The 26501-nt window shown below is 44.3% G+C and overlaps 1 protein-coding gene and 1 pseudogene across 1 annotated transcript in view; one reads left to right on the forward strand and one right to left on the reverse strand.

Moving 5' to 3' along the window:
- Positions 1–26501, forward strand: part of CAMK1D (calcium/calmodulin dependent protein kinase ID) — a 437677-nt gene that overhangs the window by 14522 nt on the left and 396654 nt on the right. The window lies entirely within an intron of this gene.
- Positions 5290–18931, reverse strand: LOC123945917 (annotated as a pseudogene).

Consider the following 26501-nt stretch of genomic DNA (forward strand, 5'->3'; position numbering starts at 1 on the left):
TTCTTTCCCCCCAGCCCTGACCCCCACCCCAGGTATTCCTGGTGGCCGTTCTCTCTTGCAGGAATTCTTGAATGTAACCTCACCCTGGGATTGTAGAAGTGGTCCAGATAAAAATGCAGGGGTCTCTAAAAATCTTGGTTAACCCCGAAGGTCCTAAGAGCTGAGTGTCCTTTGGAAGCTTCTCAGGAAGTTGGAGTTTGGGGTCTGCCCTTTAGCTCCCAGCATAGCCTGTGGAAGTATTGTCGAGACTGATGCAAACCCTGCAGAGAACTATGGGTTCACTGAATACCAAGTAAACTGGACTCATCTTTACAAACCCAGTCTTCCCTCTAGGAGTGAGGGATGCTGAATTAGTTCTGGGATAGAAATTTGAATGGGTGTGTCTGGTCAAAGCCACCTGGGAATGAGCCTTTATTTATTCCCCTTGGTGGGACTTCAGATAAGGGTTTTTTAGAATTGTGAGACGATTCTACAGTTTTTTTGTTTTTTAAAAAATTCATTGGATATTAGAGATTGAGAATCTGGTGCCAGGCACTGAGGAGGCGCTGGTAAACAAAATGTGTGTGGGTTCTTGTCCCCAGGGAACTTTTTGGGAAGACAGACAAATATACATGTAATTGCAATTCAGTGTGATAGAGCTATAGCAGGGGGTATATGATGTGGAAGCTGAGAAGAGGGGTACTGTGCTGGCAGTGGGGCTCAGAGACAGAGAGTTGGGCTTCTTGAAAGTTCTAAGTCAGAAGGGAAAATGATCTAGCATTCCTCAGTAAGTATTTAATGAGCTTTTGCTTCATGCCATAGAGAATACTGGCTTCTGTAAGACAAAGGAACATAGAGTTTTTTTTTTGTTTTTTGTTTTTTTAAGATTTTATTTATTTATTTGACAGAGAGCGATCACAAGTAGGCAGAGAGGCAGGCAGAGAGAGAGGCGGAAGCAGGCTTCCTGCTGAGCAAAGAGCCAGATGCGGGGCTCGATCCCAGGACCCTGAGAACATGACCTGAGCCAAAGGCAGAGGCTTTAATCCTCTGAGCCACCCAGGTGCCCCGGAACATAGAGTTTTAATAATAATAACATTAGCAGACATTTACTGAGTTCTTACTCTGTGCCATGGATGGTAGAACTTCATGTGAATTTTCACATTAAATCCACACAGCATGCAATAAAATAGATACTATTATCACCATTTTAGAGATGAGGAAATTAAGGCCCAGAGAGGTTAAACAACTTGGCCAAGGTCACACAGAACTAACCATATGGAACAATTGGGATTTGAACTTAGGTTACCTGCCCCGGGCCAAAGCCAGAGCTCTTAACCATCACCCTGAAGGGGCTTTCCTTTTACATTTTGCTCCCTGAACTCTCAGAGAAAATTGGACATGTGCCCATATGCCCACTGTGCAAAGCAGCGTATGGTGACAGAAACATGGTGCAGAGTGTTTTAGGGGTTCCAAGGGAAGGGAAGAAATAGATGGAGACCGGTCATAAGAGCTGGTCATGGGATCATTTTTCTAGTAAACCTCCAATGACCCGCTTCCCAGATGGCTGTCATGTCTTCGTTTAACACATGGACGCTGCTATACCAGTGGGGGCTTCAGTGACAAAAGTGAGGTGTGGTCCCCCATGTCCCACAGGTACGCAGATGTATTCCAGTCTCCGTGCCCTGCTCCTGTGGTGTCTCTTGCTTCCAGCACCTACCCATTGGTTCTCCAGGGCTCTGCTGCGGTGTGGTTGCTTCCTCCCAGTGTCCCTAGACATAAGCAGCCCGCTGGGGCTCCTCTCCTCTGTTCTTCAGTCCCAGACTCACCCCATTGAGGGTCGATTGTTCCAGATTTTTCCTTTTGTAAGTTTTCTCCGTCGGTACCAGAAGCTCTTTGAGAGAAGGGGCCATCTCCCACCCGCGGTGTCCCCTGAATCGCCCCCAGTACCTTGCACGCTGAGCAACACATGCAGAGTTTGTTTGGTTCAGTTTTTAAAAATCTCAGAGTCATGAAGTTGTCTCCATAGCTGCTCAGGAAGCTTGCTTTTCTAAATGTTTTCATTACGGATAAGCTCTTCAGAATGTTCTGTCCCCTTTTTCTTCATCTGGATTTCATCTCTAGATCGTCTCTGCTTTTCCACTTATGGATTACTCACTCAGTAGATTAGCTGGGGTGAAATTTTAATCTGTGTGGGTTTGCCCTGCTTCCTCCCTCAGCCTGTTGGCAGGCTCTTTCTGTCAGTTGCCATCAGGACTGCTCTCGGGGAAAGAAAACTAGTTGTCAGGCCCCCCCAAACAAGAGTTTTCCTCAGTAGGATGGTCCAAAACGAAATATGAATGATGTTGGGCTCATGACACCCTTCTGTCAGTTGAGTACCACAGTTGGCTGTGTCCTGTGGTATCCTTTTAAATACTATTTCTGGTACTTCCCTTCTTGAGATATCCCACCTCACACATGGCTTGTTGTGGTCTTAAGATTCCTCATGGAAGCAACATGTACTTGGTTTTTTCATTGTTTCCCTTGCACATCGTGCCTTTAATGGCTTTGTGACTTTTTTCTGCATGCCAGTGTGTGTAAAACCCAAGGATGATCCCTCGGCTGCAGTTACCAAGTGCAGCATTTTTCTTCAGAAGATGTGATGTCTGTGGAACTGTGGATGGGATGAAAAATTTCTGGGCAAGTACGGTAGTATTTGCTGATGTTTTCCCTTCAGAATTTATCAAGCCCTTTGTCTCAATGTCCCAGATGTATTCCCTTTGAGGTAAAAATTTTCCTTGTTCTCCGTACCTTGGCCAAAACTTCTGAGTGAAAAAAAAAAAAAAAAAGAATTTTTTTTTTCCTCCTTTGCCAACACCTATATTCTGGATGTATTAGATTTTCTGAGGAGGTTTCCAAGACTGGCGTTAGTGTGAAGGTGTAGAGGTGGTTTGAAAAAGAATAATGACTAACGTAATTCAGTATCTGCTAGGCATGGGATACTCCCCTAGACACTTGACCAGTGGATGGGTCATTTAATTTGTCCATGACCCTGTGTATTAAGTACTCTTTGACAGTTGAGGAGAACTGACTGACCCCAGGTCCCATGATGCGTAAGTCACAAGACAGGGATTGACCCTAGATCTGTCTGAGGAAGCTCTGGAAGGCTGTGCCTGGCTCACAACCGGGCTGACTGAGGTGGAGCAGGCTTCTAGAACCAGGGTGTATCTTAGGAATCTGCACCACCGGCAGGAGACTTGTGTGTTTCTGTGTCATAACAGTGGTTCCTGGGTATCTAGATCTTTGCCGTCCTCTATGGGTGCACTGGAAACTTTGCCTTTGGTGTTGGAGCTGCATGCCTGGGAGGAGACTGGGACTTGGGCTGTATGACTTAGTTCATGCTCATCAGAAACCTCTGTGCTGAGAGAGGATGGGGCCTCAGGACTAGTTTGCAGGTTAAGGATCCATTTTGTTACTGGGTTGCCATTTCTGTACCATGAAGAACATCATTTTTTTTTTTCTTAAGGTTTTGTTTATTTATTTGACACAGAGAGAGAGAGATCACAAGTAGGCAGAGAGGCAGGCAGAAAGAGGGAGAGAATCAGGCTCCCTGCTGAGCAGAGAGCCCGATGTGATGCTGGGCTTGATCCCAGGACCCTGAGATCATGACCTGAGCTGAAAGCAGAGGCTTAAACCACTGAGCCACCCAGGCACCTGAAGAACATCATTTTTTAACACACCCGGAGAACCCTGAGATTTCAAATCAGACCATTTGGAAAAGAAAAAAAAATGTGCAAAATACTCATCATTTACAGCTTAGGTATCCATTAATCCATTAGCAAAAGGTCATGCACTATTCAGGCAGATATCCAGAAATTCAGATCAAGTCTGACTTATTTTCTGAAATGGTTAGTAAAACGTGCACAGGAGTGTGATTTCTGTCCTTATCCCTCCTGTTTGAGCTGGTGTTGAGCTGCTTACTTGGTGGCTTATCGAACGAGTAGGGAACAGATATTGTTAACAGTGGTGACTCCCAGCTCAGTGTTCTTTTTTTACTGAAACGTTTTAAAATTGTTTTTGTTCTGATCACACTAAAATAAGTATTGCCCTTTTCTTGTTACAAAGTATTATAAGTGCTTTTCAAAAGTTTAGTAGATCAGATTTACTTTTTCTCAGGGATTGGTAATTAAACAGAATCATTATTAGCTGTGCAATAAAGGCCTCATCATATATGATGTGCCTTAAATGGTTTCTTTATATTGTCACTAATCAGAACATACCAGGAGAGAGCCAATAGAAATATTAAAAAGTTTTTAACACCTGCTCTATTTTTTTTTTTTTTAATTTTTATTTCTTTGACAGAGAGAAATCACAACTAGGCAGAGAGGCAGGCAGAGAGAGAGGAGGAAGCAGGCTCCCTGCCAAGCAGAGAGCCCGATGCGGGGCTCAATCCCAGGACCCTGGGACCATGACCTGAGCTGAAGGCAGAGGCTTTAACCCACTGAGCCACCCAGGCGCCCCTTAACACCTGCTCTATTAAGGAGGACTTGCCAGTGTGACGTGCAAACGTTACTCATTGTTTCTCTTCAGGATCTGTTTGGAAATCTGTTTCTCTAATGATTTATAAGCAGGATGACCTTTTCCCGCTGTTACAGGCAACATCTTTGCATAAAGAAACACTTGAAGTTGTACTGAGTTCATATCCAGAGATATCAGGAGCCAAGCTGTTTCACATTCCAGTTTGAGGTTCTGATTTTGCCTGGATTTCATTCTGGAGAAAGCGTCTGACACACGCAGCTGAGCTCACAGGCCATTTCACAGCCTCATTCCTCATTAGGCCTCATTCCTTTGGATTCCGAAGTGACCTCTGGGGTCCTGGATGCCGATGCCCTCTGGGGCCAGCTTCACAGTGACACAGGGTCCCATGTTCCTCTAATGCGTTTCTCCCTCTGTCTTGGAATTCTTAGTATTTTTTGAAGAAGGATTCCTACCCCCCCCCCCCCGCCCCCCAATGTTACACTGAGTTTTGCAAGTTACAGGGCTGGTACGATACTTTTAATTAGAAGACTTTCCCCTCCAACCTTCCAGCGTGATGTGAAAGGGATTTTACTGATTGCTTAAACTTTTCTTAGGGTTAGTGGTTAAAAAAGTTTATTGAACACTGAAGGTATTGGATATAATGGATTAAAAAAAAAAAGCAACTTTAAGTTGTAAACTTAAACACAGAAAATTGGGTTCTGAATCTGTGACACTTCCAAGGTCTCTTGATCAAAGGGCAGCAGTAGGCAGGGAAACCAACACAAGGTCTAATCTAGATTATTTTATTCCCATGCATCACCCAGACAGAGCAAGGGAAAGCCTGATCAGTTTTGCTCTGGACCTCACCTCCCTGCACCAAGAGATCTCCAAGAGTGCTTTGGGCTTATTGTTGGGACCTCTGCTAATCTTCTCAATCTCTCGCATCACTAGAAGTCTGTGAGTGATTTTTTCCGAACTGCACGTGCTTCCCATCCAGCCAATGACATTTAGAGCAGGTGGTAAAGACCTGGGAGCCATTTGTACTGGGACCACCGAAGCAGGTCAGGAGCTGAATGTCTAAGTTTAAAATTTTCACCTGCAAATGCCCCCCCCCCCCCGCCCTTACACACTGGCAACTCTAGTACCACCTCCATTTACAAAACCCCCAAGCTGAATCGTGTGAATCGTGAAATCCATTATGACCCTGTGGAAGGTGCTTCCTTCGTATCCTGTTGGAACCCTACCTTTTCTGTGACCAAAAAGAAGAAGAGTTGGAGTGATATTGACAGGTCATCATAACCCTTTCCAGTTTACCTCAGCTTGAGCCAAGGGACTCTCCTGAATTCTCCAGTGCGGAACTGCCTAAAATTCTTGGCCATCTTAGGTACAACATCTGCAAAGAACTTGATCTTCATGCTGCCAACTGCCTGGCTGCCGATGCTGACATCAAAGCATGATGGATCTTATAAGTAGGTCATGGTCTGTGGATGGGGGTACAGTCCTCCTGAGCTCTGACTCCTGGCTCTCCTCCTCACCAGCCACATGTGTGTGGAATGCTGAACCTCTATCATTTCTAAAATGGAGATAACAATGGCACACATTGTCTAAGATTGCTAAGAGGTTTTGGTGAGGTGAAGTGCAGAAATTTGTGCTTTTCTTGTTTTGTTTTGTTTCTGCATAATGCTTGGTATGTATTAAATGCTCAATAAATGTTAGCTGAAGCCACTTCATTTTGGGCCCATTTCTGCCACTTTGGTTCATGGCCAGATAGGACACCTTTAACTCCTAGTTTGATAGCTCTTAAAACTGTGTCATACATTTCTGCAAAGAAGACATCCAGATGGCCAACAGACACATGAAAAAGTGCTCCACGTCACTCGGCATCAGGGAAATACAAATCAAAACCACAATGAGATATCACCTCACACCAGTCAGAATGGCTAAAATTAACAAGTCAGGAAATGACAGATGCTGGCGAGGATGCGGAGAAAGGGGAACCCTCCTCCACTGTTGGTGGGAATGCAAGCTGGTGCAACCACTCTGGAAAACAGCATGGAGGTTCCTCAAAATGTTGAAACTAGAACTACCCTATGACCCAGCAATTGCACTACTGGGTATTTACCCTAAAGATACAAACAGTGATCCGAAGGGGCACGTGTACCTGAATGTTTATAGCAGCAATGTCTACAATAGCCAAACTATGGAAAGAACCTAGATGTCCATCAACAGATGAATGGATCAAGAAGATGTGGTATATATACACAATGGAATACTATGCAGCCATCAAAAGAAATGAAATCTTGCCATTTGCGACGACGTGGATGGAACTAGAGCGTATCATGCTTAGTGAAATAAGTCAATCGGAGAAAGACAACTATCATGTGATCTCCCTGATATGAGGACATGGAGAAGCAACATGGGGGGTTAGGGGGGTAGGAGAAGGATAAATGAAACAAGATGGGATTGGGAGGGAGACAAACCATAAATGACTCTTAATCTCACAAAACAAACTGGGGGTTGCTGGGGGGAGGTGGGATTGGGAGAGGGGGAGCGGGCTATGGACATTGGGGAGGGGAGGCGAACCATAAGAGACTATGGACTCTGAAAAACAACCTGAGGGTTTTGAAGGGTCAGGGGTGGGAGGTTGGGGGAACAGGTGGTGGATAATAGGGAGGGCACATTTTGCATGGAGCACTGGGTGTTGTGCAAAAACAATGAATACTGTTACGCTGAAAAAAATAAATAAAATGGAAAAAAACAACAACAAAAACAAACAAACAAACAAAAAACTGTGTCATAAAGCGAATGGACCAGCATAAATCTTTTAGGAGAACTTTAAAAGAAGGGGGATAAAAGCGGGGTGTTTTGAAATGTTATCCTTGCATATAAAGGGCAGGGATTGCTAAGTTTCCTGGTAATTGATAAGTCAATGTGTAACCAGAAATAATATTTGGAGGGTCATACTGAAAAGAGATAAAAATATAGTTCATCACAGGGGCCTGCGTGACTGTGCACGTGCGTGCGTGCGCACGCATGCACCCCCCCCCCCCCCCCCCCGTATATTATAGGCCCTATGGACACAAAAACGAAAAAGTCACAACCGGTCCTTTCCTCAAGGAGTTCTTAGAAGGTGCATTTTTATGATATTTGTTACATGGCCCCACAGAGCTGGAAAAAGGAAGGCATTTGCTCCTGTGGTTTCTTCTCTGAAGTTACAGTTCATGGGCCACGCACCTATGGTGTAGTAGGGCTGACATTGCAAGGAATCATGGGAGAGGGGTGCAAAAGAGAACAAGTGGTGACTGGCCTGGGTGACTGTGAGTCGGGGTGGGCTGGGAGCAGGGTGGAGAGGAGGCGGATTCAATTCCAGACCAGGTGAAACCCTTTTCTCCTCAGCCCTGGTGTTGTAATACTGTTTCAGCTGCCAATTAAGCGGATACATGGTTTCAAGTATGAGATAAAAGTTCCTAATCCTGCGAGGTTTCAGGCGCACTTATGGCCCATTTTATGTTGTAATTATTCGGTCTGACAACAGAAAGGAGGCTGAACAGTCCTTCCTTTTATGAAGCAGATAACATAATGGCACTTCTGCTTTTCATGTGATGATTGCTTTTATCAAATGGATTGATTTTTATCGCGGTGCACGTCAATCAACATACCTTTATAGAACCTTTCTCACCTAAGGTAAGGCTCCCATATTCAGTAACGATCTGATCGGCTAGTCGGTCATTTGCCTGGCTCTTTCAGCTTAAAATGAACAGCTGGAGGTTCAGATGAAAACAATGGGAAGCATATCCCTGCGTGAAGTAGCTAGTGCATTTTAGGAATTTCTTCCATTTTGATTTAGTCGAAGGCCTTCTCTTCTCTTTAGACTTAGGGAAATAAAAAGGAGAGAACGAGCTGTATCTTCAAAATAACTGTAAAAGGAGGTCGCTTTTGTACGTGCATGAGCACCAGCAGTGGGCTGGGCACCGCGTGAAACCGCAAAGTTGATGCTAGGCCCTTCCCGGTGTGTTTGTCCCCCGCCACGAGGGCTCCTGGGATCCGCACCTGCGGTTTTCCAAGAGAAATCCTGGGAAGTAGGAAGAATGTGAAACACATGCCACTGTATTGTGAAACATGTCATCTGTCAGGTTCCTCTGGTAACGGGGCTCAGCGAGGGTTTGTACCACGAGGTCCTCACGTGGCCTTGAGCAGATGTCGGGACATTATGGATTTTTCAAGCCGCAGACTGTTGACTCTGGCGCGGGCCTTGCGAACATCTTGTTCTTTGATCAGATTGAGGGAACAGAGGCCTGGGGTGGTGGCAGGCCTTCCCCGGGGCCACACCACGAAAGAGGGGGCAGATTCAGTGTAAATAATGAGGGCTTTTGTGGGCGTGGCTTCTTCTGGGATGGCAGGCAGGGGGATTACAAATGCTCAAGCTCCTGAGGGGACGGATATGCATGTAGGTTCTCCTTTGAGAGGAATGAACAGGATTGCAAAATGCTGCCTTCTTGTCCTGCTTCTGATTCCTTATCAAACTCTCAGGAAGACCGAGGAGCACGGTCCTCGGGAGCCCCTGTCCTCACTGCTGTGAGCATTTAGTGAACTGACAGAGGCCAAGTTCTCAGCACAGCCCTGCCTCCCAGGGAGCACTCCATCACCATGAGCTGTGGCTGTCAAGAGCTAGGCGACATGGGTGAGCGCAGGTGGCTCTGAAGCTGGCCTTGTTTTCTGTACTTTATTACCAGGTGGCCTTCGTCCTTTGGTGCCAGCAGCGTGGCTCTCCTGCCTGAGGGGGCTGCTTTCATTTCAGGAAACCAAGTGCAGGAGCCCCCATCTGCTAAATGATTGTTGGATTTATTTCTGTCATTGCTTGATGATTTTTAGTGGTTGATGAATGGTTTTTCTGGGGCTGACATTGCTAATTAGGAGACAGTCCTGTGTGTGTGTGTGTGTGTGTGTGCACGCGCGCACGCGCGCGTGTGCCAGTGGGTGTGGACGTGTTTTTGCAAAGAATAGATATTTGATACTGTTTAATTAAGTTTTGTGTTGTCTTCTGGAAAGCCGGCGGCTCCGCTAAGCCCAGCACCTGAGCCCTAGGAGGCGTCCAGCCTTGACCCTGGAGGGAGTGTCCGCTGAGTTTCTCGAACAAGTACCTCTCCCAGCAATTGCTATGCTGCAGACGGATCTCCACTCCCTCATTTCTCCCCTGTTTGCCAGCGGGGTGCTAACCTTCCTGAGACAGGAGCTTTGGTCGGGTGCAGACAGTTTTCACAGCTAGAAAAATATATTGTCTTTTGACTCATTCTCAAGCTTTCAAAGAGGACGGAGTGGACCTCTCAGGACTGATTAGAGTCACAGTCTGAGTTTTCGGAAGGCGGTGGGATAGCGCACATACAGACGTGGCCCGGGTTCACCTTCATAGTGCTGGGCAGTTCTCATCATCTTGTTAATTGGATGGTTTCAGATGGGCCAATTAGCCGGTGTCAGGAGCCTGCTAAAATGGGAGAGATGGGGAGTTTGGCAAGTGCCATTGCTGATTAGTTTTCAGAGTGCAGACATGGCTTTTCTGGGGACTTGGGGACATAAGGTAAAGCTTTCAGCTCACCAGTTTTTTTCCTATGCGACACTTTAAAGAAGAACAGGCAAACATTGACTGCATTAGCTCATATTTGGAAGTTAGTAGTGAAAACCGTGGTTTAGAATGTGTGCCGAATCAGTGCTCGCATCGTCAGCCCGAACCCCTGCACCTTCTGTCCCTACAATACTGTATAATGAGAATGCACATAAAGCCCCGATAGTGTGTATCACACTTATTCCAGGTTCTAAACTGCTTGTGGATGAGCCTGACATGCCTCTTGGGAACTTGCATGGGATCTCGCCCATGAAATACTTAGAAAAGAAAGGGAAGATGTAGCTGTCTACCAGAATACAGATGCAAAAAAAAAAAAAAAAAGAAAAAAAGAAACACCAAAAACTAACACTGTTTTGAAGGATTTTTCAGCCCCGGAAGCTTGAAAACCAGAAATTATAATGGATCAGACTACTCCATCTCCTGAACACTTTAGTGAAGAAATGCTTCTGTTATCAGTAATAATAGCACCTACTGTGTTCCAGGTACTTGGTGAAAAGCGTGTTGTGTAATCTTCACAACATTCCTGCAAGGTTACCCTTTAAAAATTTTTAAGAGTTGACACAGGGAGGCTAAGTAACTTGCACAAAGATGTTGTACAGCTAGGAATGGGAAGGCCTGAGATTTGAAGCCATGCCTTTTCAAGCCCAGATTTCCCCCCCACCCCGAACCTCTGAATTTATATCCCAGCTAACCAAGATGTTGCTGTGATATAATTTGCTTAGGGGTCAAAGCAGATAATCTCGCTTTCAGAGTGTAGTTTTTGATCTGAAGTATTTGGTGTGACTAAATAATCAAATTAAGTAACTGTCAAATCCCTCTTTGTTCTAGGATTTACAGATTCAAATACAATTAGAATAGATTCCCCCCCCTTTTTTTTTTAAAGATACTGTGAAGAACCTTTTGTGGTAGAACTAATTTTGGTGGGTAGGACAATGAGAACTCAGGGAACACTGAAGCACGAAAACTGACACAGAATTTCAGAACAGGCTCAGAATGAAGTCTTATTTTGACTAGTGAATTGAGTGACTGACAACTCAGGGAAATGTCAAAATGACTTTATCTTAATGCCCACTGCTTGGGCTTTATATCCACAAGTGTTGATTTTGCCAGACACAGGCTTTGGATTTCATTAAATCCGTCCATTTCAAGTCTCCTTGAACTTCATATCCACCTGAGATTTCGTTTTAATATGTCACTTCCCCTTTCTGACCTATTATAAGTACAAAGGATGTTGAAATTGTGTTAGAGAAATAAATATTGAGGAAACTGTACAATGGGAGATGGGCATATTTAGGACTTTTATGAAGGGATAGAACACTGAAATAACCTTTGTACCTTCCCACAAAAATTATAGTTAAGAATTCTATTCCCAGAGCTGACATCATATTTAATGGTGAAAGAATGAATGCTTTTTTCTCAGATCAAGAACAAAGCAAGGTGTCAGCTCTCACCAGTTCTATTCAACATTGTACTGGAGGTTCTAGACTGGATAGTTAGGCAAGAAAACCCAAAAACAGACCAAAAAAACCCCAACAAAATAAAGTAATAAGGCCCTATTTGCTATCTCTATTTACAGATGGCATGATCTTATAAAGAGAAAATCTTAAACTCCACTTAAATCTCCATTAAAAATCTATTTAGTCCTGGGGCGCCTGGGTGGCTCAGTGGATTAAACCGCTGCCTTCGGCTCGGGTCATGATCTCAGGGTCCTGGGATCGAGCCCCGCATCGGGCTCTCTGCTCTTCAGGGAGCCTGCTTCCTCCTCTCTCTCTGCCTGCCTCTCTGCCTACTTGTGACCTCTCTCTCTGTCAAATCAATAAATAAAATCTTAAAAAAAAAAAAATCTATTTAGTCCTAATAGGAGTTCATCAAAGCTGTAGGATATAAAATCAATATATAATATACAATTCACAAAATCATTTGTATATGCTGGGAATGAACCATCCGAAAACAAAATTAATAAAACAATTTCATTTATAATGACATCAAAAAGAATAAAGCAGTTAGGAATAAATTTACCAAAGAAGTACCAGACTTGTGCACTGCAAAATACAAAATATAACTGGAAGAAATTAATGAAGTCTTAAATAAATGGAAAGACATCCTGTATTAATGGATTAGAAGACATAATAGGGTCAAGACAGCAAAAATTCCTAAATTTATCCTCAAAGTCAACATAATGTCAAAATCTCAGCTGTCCTTTTTGCAAAAGTTGACAAGTGGATCCTAAAGTTTATACGGAAATGCAGAGGACCCAAAGAGTCTTGAAAAAAAAAAAAAAGAGAAACCACACGTCTTGATTTCAAAACTTATTACAAGGCTACAAGAATCAAGACAGCGTGGTGCTGGCATAAGGACAGACTTAAATAGACGAATGGATGGGAATTGAGGGTCCTGAAATAAACCTTTACTTTTATGGTCTTTTGATTTTTGGCAAGGGTACCAAGACAATTCAATGGGGCAAAGAATAGTCTTCAACAAATGGTTCTGGGACAACTGGATCTCCATATGCAAAAGAATAATTTGGGACCATTACCTCACGCCATGTATAAAAATTAACTCAGAGTGGTTCCATGACTTATATACCAGAGCTTAAACTATAAAACACTTAGAAGAAAACATATGTGTAAATCTGTGTGCTTTGGAGTAAGCAGTGTTTCTTAGACAGGACACCAAAAACACAAGCAACAAAAGAAAAAAATAGATAAATTATTATTTCATCCAAAGTGAAAACGTTTGTGCTTCAAAGGACATGGTCAAGACAGTGAAAAGACAACCCACATAATGGGAAGAATTTTTTTTTTTTGCAAATCTGATAAGGGACTGTCATCTGAAATATGTTTTAAAACACAACTCAGTAGTTTTTAAAAACCCAATGAAAAATGTACAAGGAATCCAAATACACACTTCTGCAAAGAAGTATACACATGACCAATAAGCACATGGAAAGATGCTCAACATTGTTAGCCAACACAGAAGTGAGATACCACTTCATGCCCACTGGGATGAATATAATAAAAATACGGGTAATAACAAGTGTCGGTGAAGATGTGGGGCAATTGGAACCCTCCCATATTACTGGTAACAATGTAAAATGGTGCAGCTGCTTTGGAAAACAGTCTGGCAGTTCCTTAAAAGGTTAAAATACCATTACTATGTGAGCAGACAATTCTTCCTAGATATATATACCCAAGAGAACTGCAACTGTGTGTCCAGACAATAACTTGTCTTGGATGTTCAGGCAGCTTTATTCATATTAGCCCCAAAGAGGAGACAACCTAAATGTCATCCACCGATAATGCATAAACAAATGGGGTATATCCATACAAAGGTAGAATATTTAGCTGTAAAAAGAATGAGGTACCAATACTTGTTACAGTATGGTTGAACTCCGAAAACATTAGGTTAAATGAAAGAAGCCAATCACCAAAAACCACATAGTGTGTTATTCCATTTATGTGAAATGTCCAGAAGAGACAAATCTGTGAAGATGGAAGCAGATTGGCGGTCGCCTCAGATTAGGGGTGGAAGGGCTTGAGGGGACGTGGAGAATGAGTGCTAAAAGGTGCCCTGTTTTTTGGGGGGGAGGGGATGATGAACATGTCCCCACATTGATTTTGGCAATTCTTACACATCCTAGGAATATACCGAAACCACAATTGAACATTTTAGTTGGTGAATTGTGAATTATATCTCCAGAAAGCTTTTATGGGAAAAATAAAATCTGTTTATCTCTCTCTCCATCCTCTAGTATTTTGCAGAGTAATTGATGGTTGGAAACAACTCATTTAATAGTGTTTATAAAATATTCTAAAATATAGCACATCAATAGAATGCGACACTCTGCAGGCTTTAACTCATGACGCAGAATATTATTTTAGGGCATGGGTAAATGACACACCATTTAATGTGAAACATAAGTTATCAAATAACATGATCCCAGTTTTGTGGAAGAGCATTTATAATTACATGCCTAAAGAGAGGGCTGGAAGTATGTACATCACCTATAGTAATAGTAGTCACCTCTTGGGTGTTGAAATGACAGATTACTTTAATTTTCTCCTTCTTGCCTTGCTGTATTTCACAGATTTTAAAAAATGCTAATTGCTTATTAGTGACCAGAAAAAAAATTTAATGTATAATTTACATATAAGAGGCTGGCTTAATACTTTTCTAAAATAATAAGGAACTGAGAGGATAACCTTACCTTCACACATTTTATTTTACAATTATTACTAGCCTCAGAATAATAATGTTCTTCCACGTTTTGACACACACACACACACACACACACACACACTATATCCATAATGTAAAATCTCTAACTTTCATTGAGAGCTTAAAAAATATACTTACACTAGACATTGTAAGCTCTTACCATTAAGTTAGCAGTACGCATCTTAACCAGGTCATAAGAATTGCTCCATCAGTGCTAGCTATCTCTTTTGGAATGTTAGTTCCGAAATGTCTTACTCATCCTTAAAAATTGGGCCATAAGCCCTCTCTTTCACCTGCTTCCCTGCCCCCTCCAGTAGCAAGTCGCTTTCATGAGTGAACAGGGAAGACATGGAGCCTCTAGAGCCAGGGGAGGAACCTCAGATGTGACTTTCCTGAGTTTCCCATCCTTTCTGCAGGCACCTGCCACTTAGCATCTCTTCTGCAGCTAGTGTCCGTGTGCGGCTCCAGGCAATCCCTGGAGCGGTGATTCTCAGGAGATGTCCACTCTCCTGGGATGTCCGTATCCCGTGGCTCCTTCGGCGATATTTTGGGAGACTGTTTGGGGCACTGGGCTCTTTCCCCCTCCACTTTAGGAAGAGGAGATTCTAAGCCCTGGTTACGGTAGAATTTGACCTGAGTCAGCCTTGAACTTAGGGTTTTTCTCACATTCAGCTTTTTCCCTCTGACTCCAGCTTCTGGATCCCGTGTCTGCAAATAAAGGGTGTCAGGTAAAGCTGGTTAAAAGTAGAGGAGAAAAGCCGTGGAATGTGCAGGTGTGCCTGCTTTTCCCAGGACATACTTGGGAGTGCTCAGCGCGTGCGTCTCTGTTAAGAGGCACGAGGAGAGCTCCTGATTGGCAAATTGCGGAGGTTAAAAGCAAAAGCGAGAGCACATTTCATCTAACATGCCTCTTAAATTAATAAATTGTGAAAAAGACACTGTTTCAAGCCCTCTGAGGTATTCACAGCAGCTCTGTGATCGCCTGGGGCTACAGGTTGCAACTCTTTTTCGGATAAACTGTGCCAGTCTGGAGGTTTGTCTGCTATGAAGAGAAAAACATCACAGCCTGAGGAAGTCGTGAGCTATGGCATGTATGTGAGTGTGCTACTCAGCTCCCCGAGTCACATCACGTTCTTCTAAGAACCCTGCTGTTGGAGGCAAATGCTTTATGAGCCTTGGAGAAAGGTGAGGCTGGCAATTCCAGGTGTGAAGAAGATTTTCGTTCATTTTGCCTGATTTCCATCCCAGGGAGCTGCGGGAGGTGCACCTGTGCTTCACTGAAGACGCTTTCCAGTTCCTGTGGTTTCACTGGGCAGGACCCACAAGATGCCCGCATGTCAGTTTAGAGAAGGGCTTGTTATCTGGGTGACTCACAGCGTCAACTCCTGAGTTAGGCATGGTGTGTGGTCATGAAGTGAGTTGAAGGGTTCAGGTGGACGGTGGGACATTGCAGGGTGTTCCGAGGGGGGTGTCTCATGCGGCAGAAGCCCTTGGATGTGTGCTAGATCCCTGCTCTGGGACAGGCTCTGTAGGATGTCATCCACTCTGGAAACATCCTACCTTGGCTCCCCCAAGGGGGTGTGGCCAGAGGCACCTTCCACAAGCTTCCAGAGAGACGCTGAGCAGGCATGGGACCAGCTCCCCGCACGGCGCCTCCGCAATGCCTGCCTGCAGTAGGCAGGCCCGAGTGGGAACGTGACCTAGTTATGTGCCTCCCAGCACATTGGCACAATAACCAGACCTTTCTTCCTCCTCTCCTAGCAGCAAGAATAATTCTGCTGAGCCTTTTGGAGGCCGGAGGGCCAGTTTTAGTAACGTGCCCTTTCCTGGCTGGCTCTCGTCCATTTATTTTGGGTGAGTGTTAATGGCCGTGAGTTTGAAAGTTTTATTTATAAGGAGACTGTCTCTCTTGACCCTGGTGTCCTTGTCAACCGATATCTGTCTAAAGCCCCTTCCTTCTCGGGGAAAAGACTGAGAACAAAGTGGTCACAACATCTGTGCCTTTGGATTGTCACCTGTGGTCTTCTTCTTTTTTTTTTTTTTAATGTCTTCCGTGTGGATTTAGGCTGGGGCATGGGGGGTGAATTCAGTGTACATACCTGTAGTAGACCTCCCAGAGCCCCAGTGAAAAAGTCACTTTCCCTGCAGGTCATTTTTGTGCTGGCTACCCCATCCTGGCCCCACGGTGCAGGGTGACTAACTTTGGGAGGTGACTGGTGGTCCTGGATGGAATTTCCTTTTGAGTCATGGGTGTGACTGCTCTGGCTCCTCTGGAGGAATGAATTCGTCATGTTTATCCTATACTTGACCTTTTAGAAAGCACTTGCTTGGCATGGTCTATTCATTTTCAAAGCTGATGCAGAATTTTTGCAGTCCTTTTGCTGGTGATTTGCACCAAGGGCCTGAAAAACTGTAGAGTGGTTCCATCTGTGTTTTACTCCCTCATGGAAGGGATTTCTCTGATAGGTAGACTTCTAGAGCTAGATGGGACTGTGTATATATACAGTTTATCCTCATGTTTTACAGAGGGAAGAAGAATCCTGGCCCAGGAGGGTTCAGTGTATTGCTCAGGCCCACACAGCTAGTTAGGGATAGAATAGGACAGAATGCAAGAGCGAAACCTAAATAAGAGAGCAAGTCCAGGGCCCAGAATGGGCTCCAGGTGCGCTTCTGAAACTCTGTGTCTCCAGTCTCTCAGTTCTCCAGTGCTCCTGTTATGTGTGAGCAGGAGCATCTGGTTGAATGTGTAAATGACGCATGAAGAAACAGAAGCCCAGAGAAGTGGAGGGACTTGCTCAAGGCCACACCCCTCGTGGGTTGCTGATCCTGGTCTGAAATGCAGGTCCAGTTATCCCCAGAAGGTGGTCCTTCTGACCCACTAGATTCAATACCTGGTTAGGTCCAGGGTGCATGGATATGGGATGCTGTCTGTACATTACCTTGACTTTATGAGTCAAAGTATTGTGATTCAGTTTGGGGTCACAAATGGACTTAAAGAGTGACACTGAATGGGGGTGGGGGTGTATGTGATTTCAAGCCAGTCCTAGGCACCTCTAAGCTGATGTGTTGAGTTACCACCCTCTTCTGCTAAGGGTGAGGAAACCCTTTTGTTGGGTCATGGTGTAGTTAGGGATATAAGGGAAAGATTTCACTTCCGTTTTAAGTCAGATGTCTGCCTGGATTCTCGTTATTCTCAATACAAGATCAAATAACTTTAAAGACAGCTGGGACCCTGGGGACAAGTTGTAGGTGTGCTTTCTTTGGATTAAATCGGAATCATTATGCAAATGAGGTTACCAGAGTACTGTTTTTGGGAATTCCTAAAGCAGTCTTAGGGCCGGTATCACATGTAATATGACGGCAACTTCACCCCAGCTGGGATCACCGGTTGCTTTTTTGCGTTCTTAAATCTTTTGCCAATTTTCCAGATGCTTTTGGAAATTCATGCTGACCGTTTTTTTTTCTTCATTCCATTTTGAGTACTGAATATTTTCCTGTCACTACTTAAACTGGCATGAATAAAATATTCCTTTTCAGGATGATGATTTTCAGTTTTTTTTTTTTTTAAAGAAAAACAAAACACCCCAGTTGGATAAATTTGTGAGGGCTGTGAAAGTGTCCTTACAATGCTGTTGGGTGAATTTGGGAATAGCAATTGTCTTTCTGTAGGCCACATAGTGTCAAGTACGGTGTTTCCTGGTAGTAGGGATACATGAACAAGCCAGCAGAAAATAGGTAACTGAATGAGTGGCAGTGAATCATTCAGGACTCAGAATAGAGTTTTCCCCTCAGAACCATCTGGATATCTGTACTCGATGTGTGGGATAGTTACTGTCATTAACAACAACGTAGGTGAAAATGAGGAGTGATTAAAAATAAGGCAAAGAGTCGGGGCACCTGGGCAGCTCAGTCATTTAAGTGTCTGACTCTTGATTTAGTCTCAGGTCATGATCTCAGGGTGGTGGGATCAGGACTCATTTTGGGCTCTGCACTGGTCATGGAGCCTGCTTGGGAATCTCTGTCTCCCTCTGCCCTTCCGCCCCCAATAATAATATAAAGAGTAAGTATAAAATATTCCATCCATCTTTTCCTTCATTTGATAAATTGTTGTTTAGCTCTTACTAAGTGTAAGGCCTTGTGCTAGGTTCATGGAGAAACACAGGAATATGCACTCAAGGAACTTAGAGTGTTAGGAGAAAGAAAAATGAGAAGCCCAATAACTATAATAAAATTTAGAGAAGTAATAAATTCCACGAGAGGGCAGGGGAAGAGAACTTAAACCAAGCATTTTGCATATATTGTCTCCATTTATCTTCATAACCACAGTGAGATAGGTTCAGAGATTTTAATTTTCTGACCTAGAGACGTTCAGCTCATAAGTGACAGAGCTGGGACTCTAACTCCTGACAAGGTGGTCCTCTGCCTTCTCCAAGCAGAGATGAATGCTCTGTGAGTTCAGAAGTGGAGATAGCAATTCTCCCTGTACCGGAGATGTGATGGGACTATTAGAGCATTAGCCAAACCTCGAAGCATGTGGGGGATGTCCAGCTTCGGAGGTGGGAACCACAGACCGGAGGCATTGCCGTGGGGGATGGTGGGGTGGACGGAAAGGGTGGTCATGATGGAAATCAGTAGGAAATGAGGTTACAAAGGTAGGTAAGGGATCAGATCATGAGTTTTGAAGTCTAGGCAAAATTGTTTTTAATTTTAGATGATGATTCAAGCTGTTTCAATATTCAGGTGATACTATTTTAAAATTAGAATATTTGAAACTGACCCTGGTGTCTGGGGTAGGGGGATTGGGTGGGAGGGCCTGTAGGCCGACAGGAGATTTGGGAGCTCTGTGTGCTGGTCCCAGGGCGAGGGTTGAGCAAGCGGGTATGTTGAGGGGGGAGCGATTGAAGGGGGCAGGGGGAGGGGCCTAGTTGGTGTCCATCTCACCTGGGAGCTGGGACAAGCAGTGTTGCGTGTTGGTACTGCCCAAGGTGGGCTTCCCGTTGTGGCCCGGCGCCCCTCCCGTCTGACTTGTGTAATTTGTAGTTGCTTTTTGATGGTAGATAAAATGTTGTATAGTTTTATCTAAACACCTAGTGCTTTGTAGCACATTTTGTTCAAAGTGCTTTACAACTCACTCATTTACTCTTCATGACCACCCCACTAGGCACGCTGTGATTATTATTCCCATTTTACAAATGAGACAATGAAGACTGGCTCCAGGATCTGTACTCTTCACCATTACTTTGATGTTAACAGTACATTTGATATTCAAATTTTAGTGTATTTCCCTGTATTCTGACTCTCTTCCCTTCCTAAAATTAAATGGTCATAGTATCCATTGGATAAGTAATCCACATGGTAGGAAGCTTCCGGAATGAGATTTGTCATGAGGTGGTTACATGACATTGGCTGGGAATTGCCAAACCAGGAGAGTTCGGCATTTAAAAAAAAATTTTTTTTTAAGATTTTAAAATTATTATTTATTTATTTGACAGACAGATCACAAGTAGGCAGAGAGGCAGGCAGAGAGAGAGAGGAGGAGGAAGCAGGCTCCCCGCTGAGCAGAGAGCCCAGTGTGGGGCTCAATCCCAAGACCCTGGGATCATGACCTGAGCTGAAGGCAAAGGCTTCAACCCACTGAGCCACCCAGGTGCCCCAGAGAGTTTGGCAATTTTTGAATGAGAGCTTGTTGGAGTGAGGAGGACCCTGAAAGAGATGATCTGCTCCCGAAATTTGGGCCGCATCTCCTCAGCGCTCAGGTAGGAAGAGAGACACAGGGAGGGGTGGGGCCAGCAGGGGTCATCAGGACAGGGCTGGAGTTCAGAGCCTGCTATCTAGCATGGTCAGGAATGTTTTTCCACACTGGGGAGCTGTGTCTTGGGCTCCTTAGACGGAGGCTGTGGTGGACTTTGGTGGGGGAGCAAGGCAGGAGGCCAACACCACAGTCCCAGCGGCCCTGGGGTCATAGGGGCTCCTCCTCCCATGGCTGCTGTCCCCTCTTCCTTTTCTGTATATTCATTGTCTGCCTGTGTTCCTCTTGTGGGTTTAAGAACTTTGGGAACTGTTGCACAAATGGTCATTTTCTGGGTGAGTGCTGTGAAGGCTTTTTTGGCATTAAAGCTTACATCCAACATGTGTTCCAGTTCTGGGTCCCCAAACCAGAATTTCCATAACCATCTCCTACGTAATCTCCCTTTTGCTGCCAGTGGGGGGAAAATCAAGAGCAGTTCTTCATCGGTGTAAACTCCTTTTCTTAGCAGCTCCCTGCGGGGTGAGGGCTCTGTGAACAGAATTTCCTCACTGTTCTTGTTTCTTATCTCTGCTTCCTATCCAGGCCTTACCTGAGCAGATCCTTGACATTGTTTTAAAGATGCACTTAAAACCTTGTTTGGATTCAGAGTTCCTTGCTCCCTCCACGTGTCCCTCTGGGCTCTGTCTGTCCTTCTGCCGCTGTTGCTGACTTGGATCAGAAGTTCAAGACCCTGTAGGCTCCCTGCAGGCCTGGCCCACAAGGGAGGGCTGCTTGCTTGGCGTATCAGAGTCTTGCTGCACCCTCTTCCCGAGTTTCGGGTTTTTAAGTCAAGCGTCGTCTCCAGGAATTGAATTAGAGGGCCTGGGAAGAAGCAGGTTTGATGCAACATCTCTGCGTTTGGCCTGCAGCTGTGTTTGTGTGATCTTAAAACAATTTCTTTCTCGTCTCCACTGTGCCCCATCGGCTGACCCAACTCATCTGCCGCCATCGGTAATCTCAGTTTTAATTAATCTTTCAAAGAACCAGATTAAGCTGATTGCTTTACAAGCTGAGTTTTGGTGTGTGTACCTTTCAGCTGCCTTCCAGAAGTGATTAAAAGAAGAATTTTTATATGAGCTTTTATGCCCAGTTAAGATTATTTTTGGATCTTGTCTCAATGGTTTATTTCCATCATGTGCCTGTTTTTAACAGAAGAACTGAAAATGAGGAGCGGGGCTGGGTTTTTGTCTCACTGTGGGTGTTCTTTGCGTTAAGACATCCTGCTGTGATCTCTGCTCCAGTCTGCCTCGTTGGCCATCTTCCAGGGAGCCTTCCCCAGTTAGCCTTGCTTAGACACCAGCATTGAAGTCACACCTAAGTGCTAGTTATTCAGGAGGCCTCTAGTCCTGCCTTGTCTCCCCTCTACTGAGCTTTCATAAATAAACCATCTATTCCTAGGCCCACTCAAGCCAAGCTCCCATGGCCACTGTACCTAGGATCTAACCAGCACTGAATTTAACAGATGCTATTGCAAAAGGTTATCTACCTGTCATTTGTCTTCTTTGAGGGCAGTGTTGTATTTCTGCCATCTCTGTATCCCTAGGACCCAGGATAGTGTCTGGAACAACTGGGAAGTGTTCATTGAACATTTTTTAAATGAGTAGCTCTCCTATCAGCACATGGAAAAGGTGACAGAGGATGATAACTGTTGCTCAGAGTCAAGGTAGAAAAAAATATTGGCCTGTAGACATGTTTTATTTGGCCTGCACACTGTTTAAAAAATTTCTGAACCAACATAGTGCGAAAAGGTAAACTGTACATAGAAAAATCCAGATTTCTATTTTGCAAAATGTTAAGACCAGGATGGAATGGAAAGGTGAGCTTGCCTTGGAGGGGCCTGTATTCTGCCTTTTGCTCACCTAATCCCTAAAATAGTTTTGTAAATCCATCTATATTGACATCTTTAAATAATACTTTACAGCATTCTTTTAAATATAACCAGTGGAATCTAAACACCACAGACCCATCTTCACCCATTTAAAAAGTATTTGAATTGATTCTTCTTTAACCATTGAATTTCTACCTCATTCTCTTTTTTTCTCCAAATTCATATTCTATTCCCACAGAATGTTATTGTCCTTGGGTATTATATTTGTCCTTGTAAAAATCTGTATCTATATTTAAATTAAATTTCCTATAGCTACAAGGGTGTAAATATTAAAAAGTTATTGTTCTTCTCATGGTTAATTACTATTATACATTAGAACAAATCCTAAATATATTACAAATATAGCTATCTAAACTCACAAGAGAATAGGAAATTTGCTTGGAAACACACCTCCTAAGGCAATGCACGGAGCCCTTTGTGTTTTTGCAATTGTTTTGTGTATCCATGGATGAGTATTACTTTCTGCTGAGTAGGAAAGTTCACCATCGGTTCATTCCTGTTTCTGTGGTTTAACAGATGTAAGCACAAAGAAACCATTTAAAACCAAACACATAGATGGCACTGGGAGTTCGTAGAGCAGTCCTGTATTTCTTGCAACTGTTTCTGAGTGATAGGCTATAGTTGCTACTCTTTGTATCTTCTTTTTCAGAAGCTAGGGAACATCTTGGGGGTTGTGTGGGGGTGCATGTGTCTCTCCCAGACTCATTCCTGGGGCCAGGAGCAGGGCAGTGAACAAATCTATCCCTGAACGCACATGTTCCCAGCTGAGGCCGACCGAGGCCGTGTGCTGCTGTCTCCTTTCAGCTCTCCTGCTGAAACTAGCATCCTTCCTGCCATGTGTAGTGCCATGTTTTTCACACTTTTGTGCTGTTTGTTCGTGATTTCCCTGCTGCCAGTGGCCCCGAAGCCCAGTGCTGAGGGCCTGTGTAGTGTTCCTGAATGGGATAAGGTGGAGATGTGCCTTCAGGAGCAAGCACACATGCTAGACGAACCTGTTCAGGCATGAGTTATGGAGCTATTGGCCGTGTTTCATGTTAATGAACCAGAAATGTGTGTGTGTGTGTGTGTGTGTGTGTGTGTGTGTGTATAGATCTCTCTCTCTCTATATATATATGTATATATATAGAGAGAGATCTATATATATAATCTATAATATAATACATCTATTATATATATAAATATATATAAATATATATATAAATATTTTATTTATTTGACAGAGAAATCACAACTAGGCAGAGAGGCAAGCAGAGAGAGAGGAGGAAGCAGGCTCCCCGCGGAGCAGAAAGCCCGATGCGGGGCTCGATCCCAGGACCCCGGGATCATGACCTGAACCGAAGGCAGAGGCCCCAACCCACTGAGCCACCCTGATGCCCCCAGAAATGTATATTAAAGAGGGTGTCTTTAAACAGAAACACACATAAGGCAAGGTTAGGTATGGATGGGTTGACAAAAGTCCTTGGACCAGAGGCCCATGGGAGCTCAGTGCTGTGTTTTCCCCCCACCAGAGCTGTGGTTTTGTATCTGATTCAGCTCTCACCGTGATTTTACAAGACTTGACCACTGTGAATCATAAGAATCACCTGAATGTACAGGTAATCCATGACTCATATTTTTCAGCTTTCTGATGGTGCACATGTGATACAGATTCAGTAGAAACCATACTTGGGATTTCGAAGTTGGATTTTGTCCCGGGCCAGGAACGTGCAGTCAGTCCTCTTGGACGCTGGGCAGTGAGCCGCAGCTCCCAGGCAGGTAGCGATCACAAGGGCAGACAAGCCATCCTGACAACATTCTGCACCCATCACTGTTCTGGTCTTCACTTTCAAGGCCGTCTGCCACACATGACACGGACAGTCAACCCCCGATGATCAAATAGACTTCATATGGGGTGATTTGCCCACCTGTTGGCTGATGGGAGGGTTGTGGGCTCGTTTAAGGCAGGCCAGGGTAAGTAAGCTGTGATGCTTGGTAGATCAGATGCAGTAAATGCATTTTCGACTTACCGTATTTTCAGCTTAGAATGGGTTTATCAGGATGCAACCCCATCGTAAGTCAGCAAAGATCTGTCATTTGCACATGGCTGTTAATGGCTTTAGAAATTTAAGGATGATTTTCAGGGTCATGTCTCTGTAGACAGGTTTTTCACTCTGAGTATGAAGTATTTGATTTTATAAGACAGTCTTTTAAAGCATGTCCCTAACAGGATGGCATTGATTTGTGAGTCTCTAGGGCTCATCGAAAGGGGTAATGTTCCAATGCTGGGAGATGCTTCTGCTACTTGGACTTGACCATGAACTTGTGCTCACCGCACGCTTGAAGTCTGAGAGTCATCCTGGGGCTGAGTGAGGAGAACAGCATCTGAGTTACTCTTTTATTATTTGACTGAAGCTTCTGTGCCTGGGAGATAAAAGAGCTCAGAGAAGCCCGGAGTTTGGAAGCCACATGGACCTCCTCGCTTACAGTCAAGAGTCCTTATTAATTCTCTGATTTCACACAGCTTCAATGATTTTTTTTTTAACAGCCACATGTCCCACAACCACTAATCCTGACTAAATAGTACCTAAGATATAATTGTTGTGGATTTGAGAAATTTATATTCTGAGGAACAGAGTGTATTTTAAGATGTGACTTCATCTTTCTGGAATCCCCGCTTGTGGGCTTCACGTTTCAGTGGACAGGGACTCAGAACCTTTACCTGGGGTAGGACACAGGCCTCCAGGAAGTGTGTGCTCCTTATCGAATTCCCTTCTCCATCTGGGACAAATCTCTGGTCCAAGAACACCTTTCCTCTCCTTAAGGTCTTCCCTTAAGGGGGATGTCTTATAAGCTCAAATCAGATTCCAAGACTGGTTCTCACCTCAATAAATTATAAAGCCAATGGTTTTCTTTTCTTCCCGTGTATGTGGTTTTTATTCATGTTTATGTAATCAGTAGGTATTACAGAGTCCCTACTTTGTACTTGGGCCTGTGCTGGGTGCTGGGGTTATAAAGTTACCCTAAAGATACAAATGTAGTGATCCGAAGGGGCACGTGCACCTGAATGTTTATAGCAGCAATGTCCACAATACCCAAACTATGGAAAGAGCCTAGGTGTCCATCAACAGATGAATGGATAAAGAAGATGTGGTACATATACACAATGGAATACTATGCAGCCTTCAAAACCCTGAAATCTTGCCATTTGCAACAATGTGGATGAAACTAGAGGGTATTATGCCAAGCAAAATAAGTCAATCAGAGAAAGACAATTATCATATGATCTCACTGATACGAGGAATTTGAGAGGCAGAGCAGGGGGTCGTGGCGGGTAGGGAAGCAAAAAATGAGACAAGATGGGACCGGGAGGGAGACAAACTGTAAGAGACTGTTTTTTTTTTTAAAGATTTTATTTATTTATTTGACAGAGATCATAAGCAGGCAGAGAGGCAGGCAGAGAGAGAGAGGAGGAAGCAGGCTCCCTGCTGAGCAGAGAGCCCGATGTGGGGCTCAATCCCAGGACCCTGGGACCACGACCCGAGCCGAAGGCAGAGGCTTTAAGCCACTGAGCCACCCAGGCACCCCAAGAGACTTTTAGTCTCAGGAAACAAACTGAGGGTTGCTGAGGGTGGGAGGAATGGAGTGGGGTTATGGACATTGGAGAGGTTATGTACTATGGTGAGTGCTGTGAAATATGTAAGCCTGATGATTCACAGAGATGTACCCCTGGGACAAATAATACATTATATGTTAAAAAAAAAAAAAAAAAAAGCCAGCCAGCACTCAGCCCAGGGAAGAGAAGCCCACCTTCTGCTGGGGAGAAGAATCTGTGTTGTAGTGTGAAGAGGCTGTCAGGAGAGGTTCCTTGAGAAAACCGTAGACGGGTGTGGTCGAGGTATCTCAGAATTGGCCTCAGAGAGTTAAGGAAGGCTTCATAGATGAATTGGTGCAGGGCCTGAGGCTTGAGGGATGGGTATGAGTTTACCAACTGAGAAAGGGAGAGAGGATTTCCAAGCAGATTGTACCACTCTGGTCCTATGATCCAGAGGATGAAAGAACACAGGGTCTGTTTGAGGGTTCAGGAAAGAATAGGGGAGTGGCGAGAGAAGAAGCTGGAAAGGGAGTTGTGGTTTCAAGGACTTTCTATGCCACACTTAGTTATGTGGAATTTATCCTGAAGGTGAGGGAATTGAAGAGGAAACATGGTGAGACTTTCCGTGCACTTGAGAGCCCAGCTTAGAGCTGTAGTGGGGAACTTTAAGGCAGGTGTCAAGGAGACCAGCTAGATTGCTCTTGGATTCATGGAGGGGTTCTGGGGTAGAGGTGAAGGGTGTGGGAACCGGCAGGGGTATGGGAAGATAGGGCAGACAGATGGCATCCTGAAGTAGGTCATGTTCGGTTCTTTGGGATCATTTAAGGTTTGGGACCATCCAAGAAGGAAGGGATAAGAAGCGTTTGTGTGTTGGCAGTTGGGTAAAAGATGGTGTCCTGTGCTGAGAAGACATACAGGAGCAGGTCTGGGGGAGAAAGGTAAG

This window comes from Meles meles, chromosome 7 (genome assembly GCF_922984935.1).
Source record: "Meles meles chromosome 7, mMelMel3.1 paternal haplotype, whole genome shotgun sequence".
Taxonomy (NCBI): Eukaryota; Metazoa; Chordata; class Mammalia; order Carnivora; family Mustelidae; genus Meles; species Meles meles.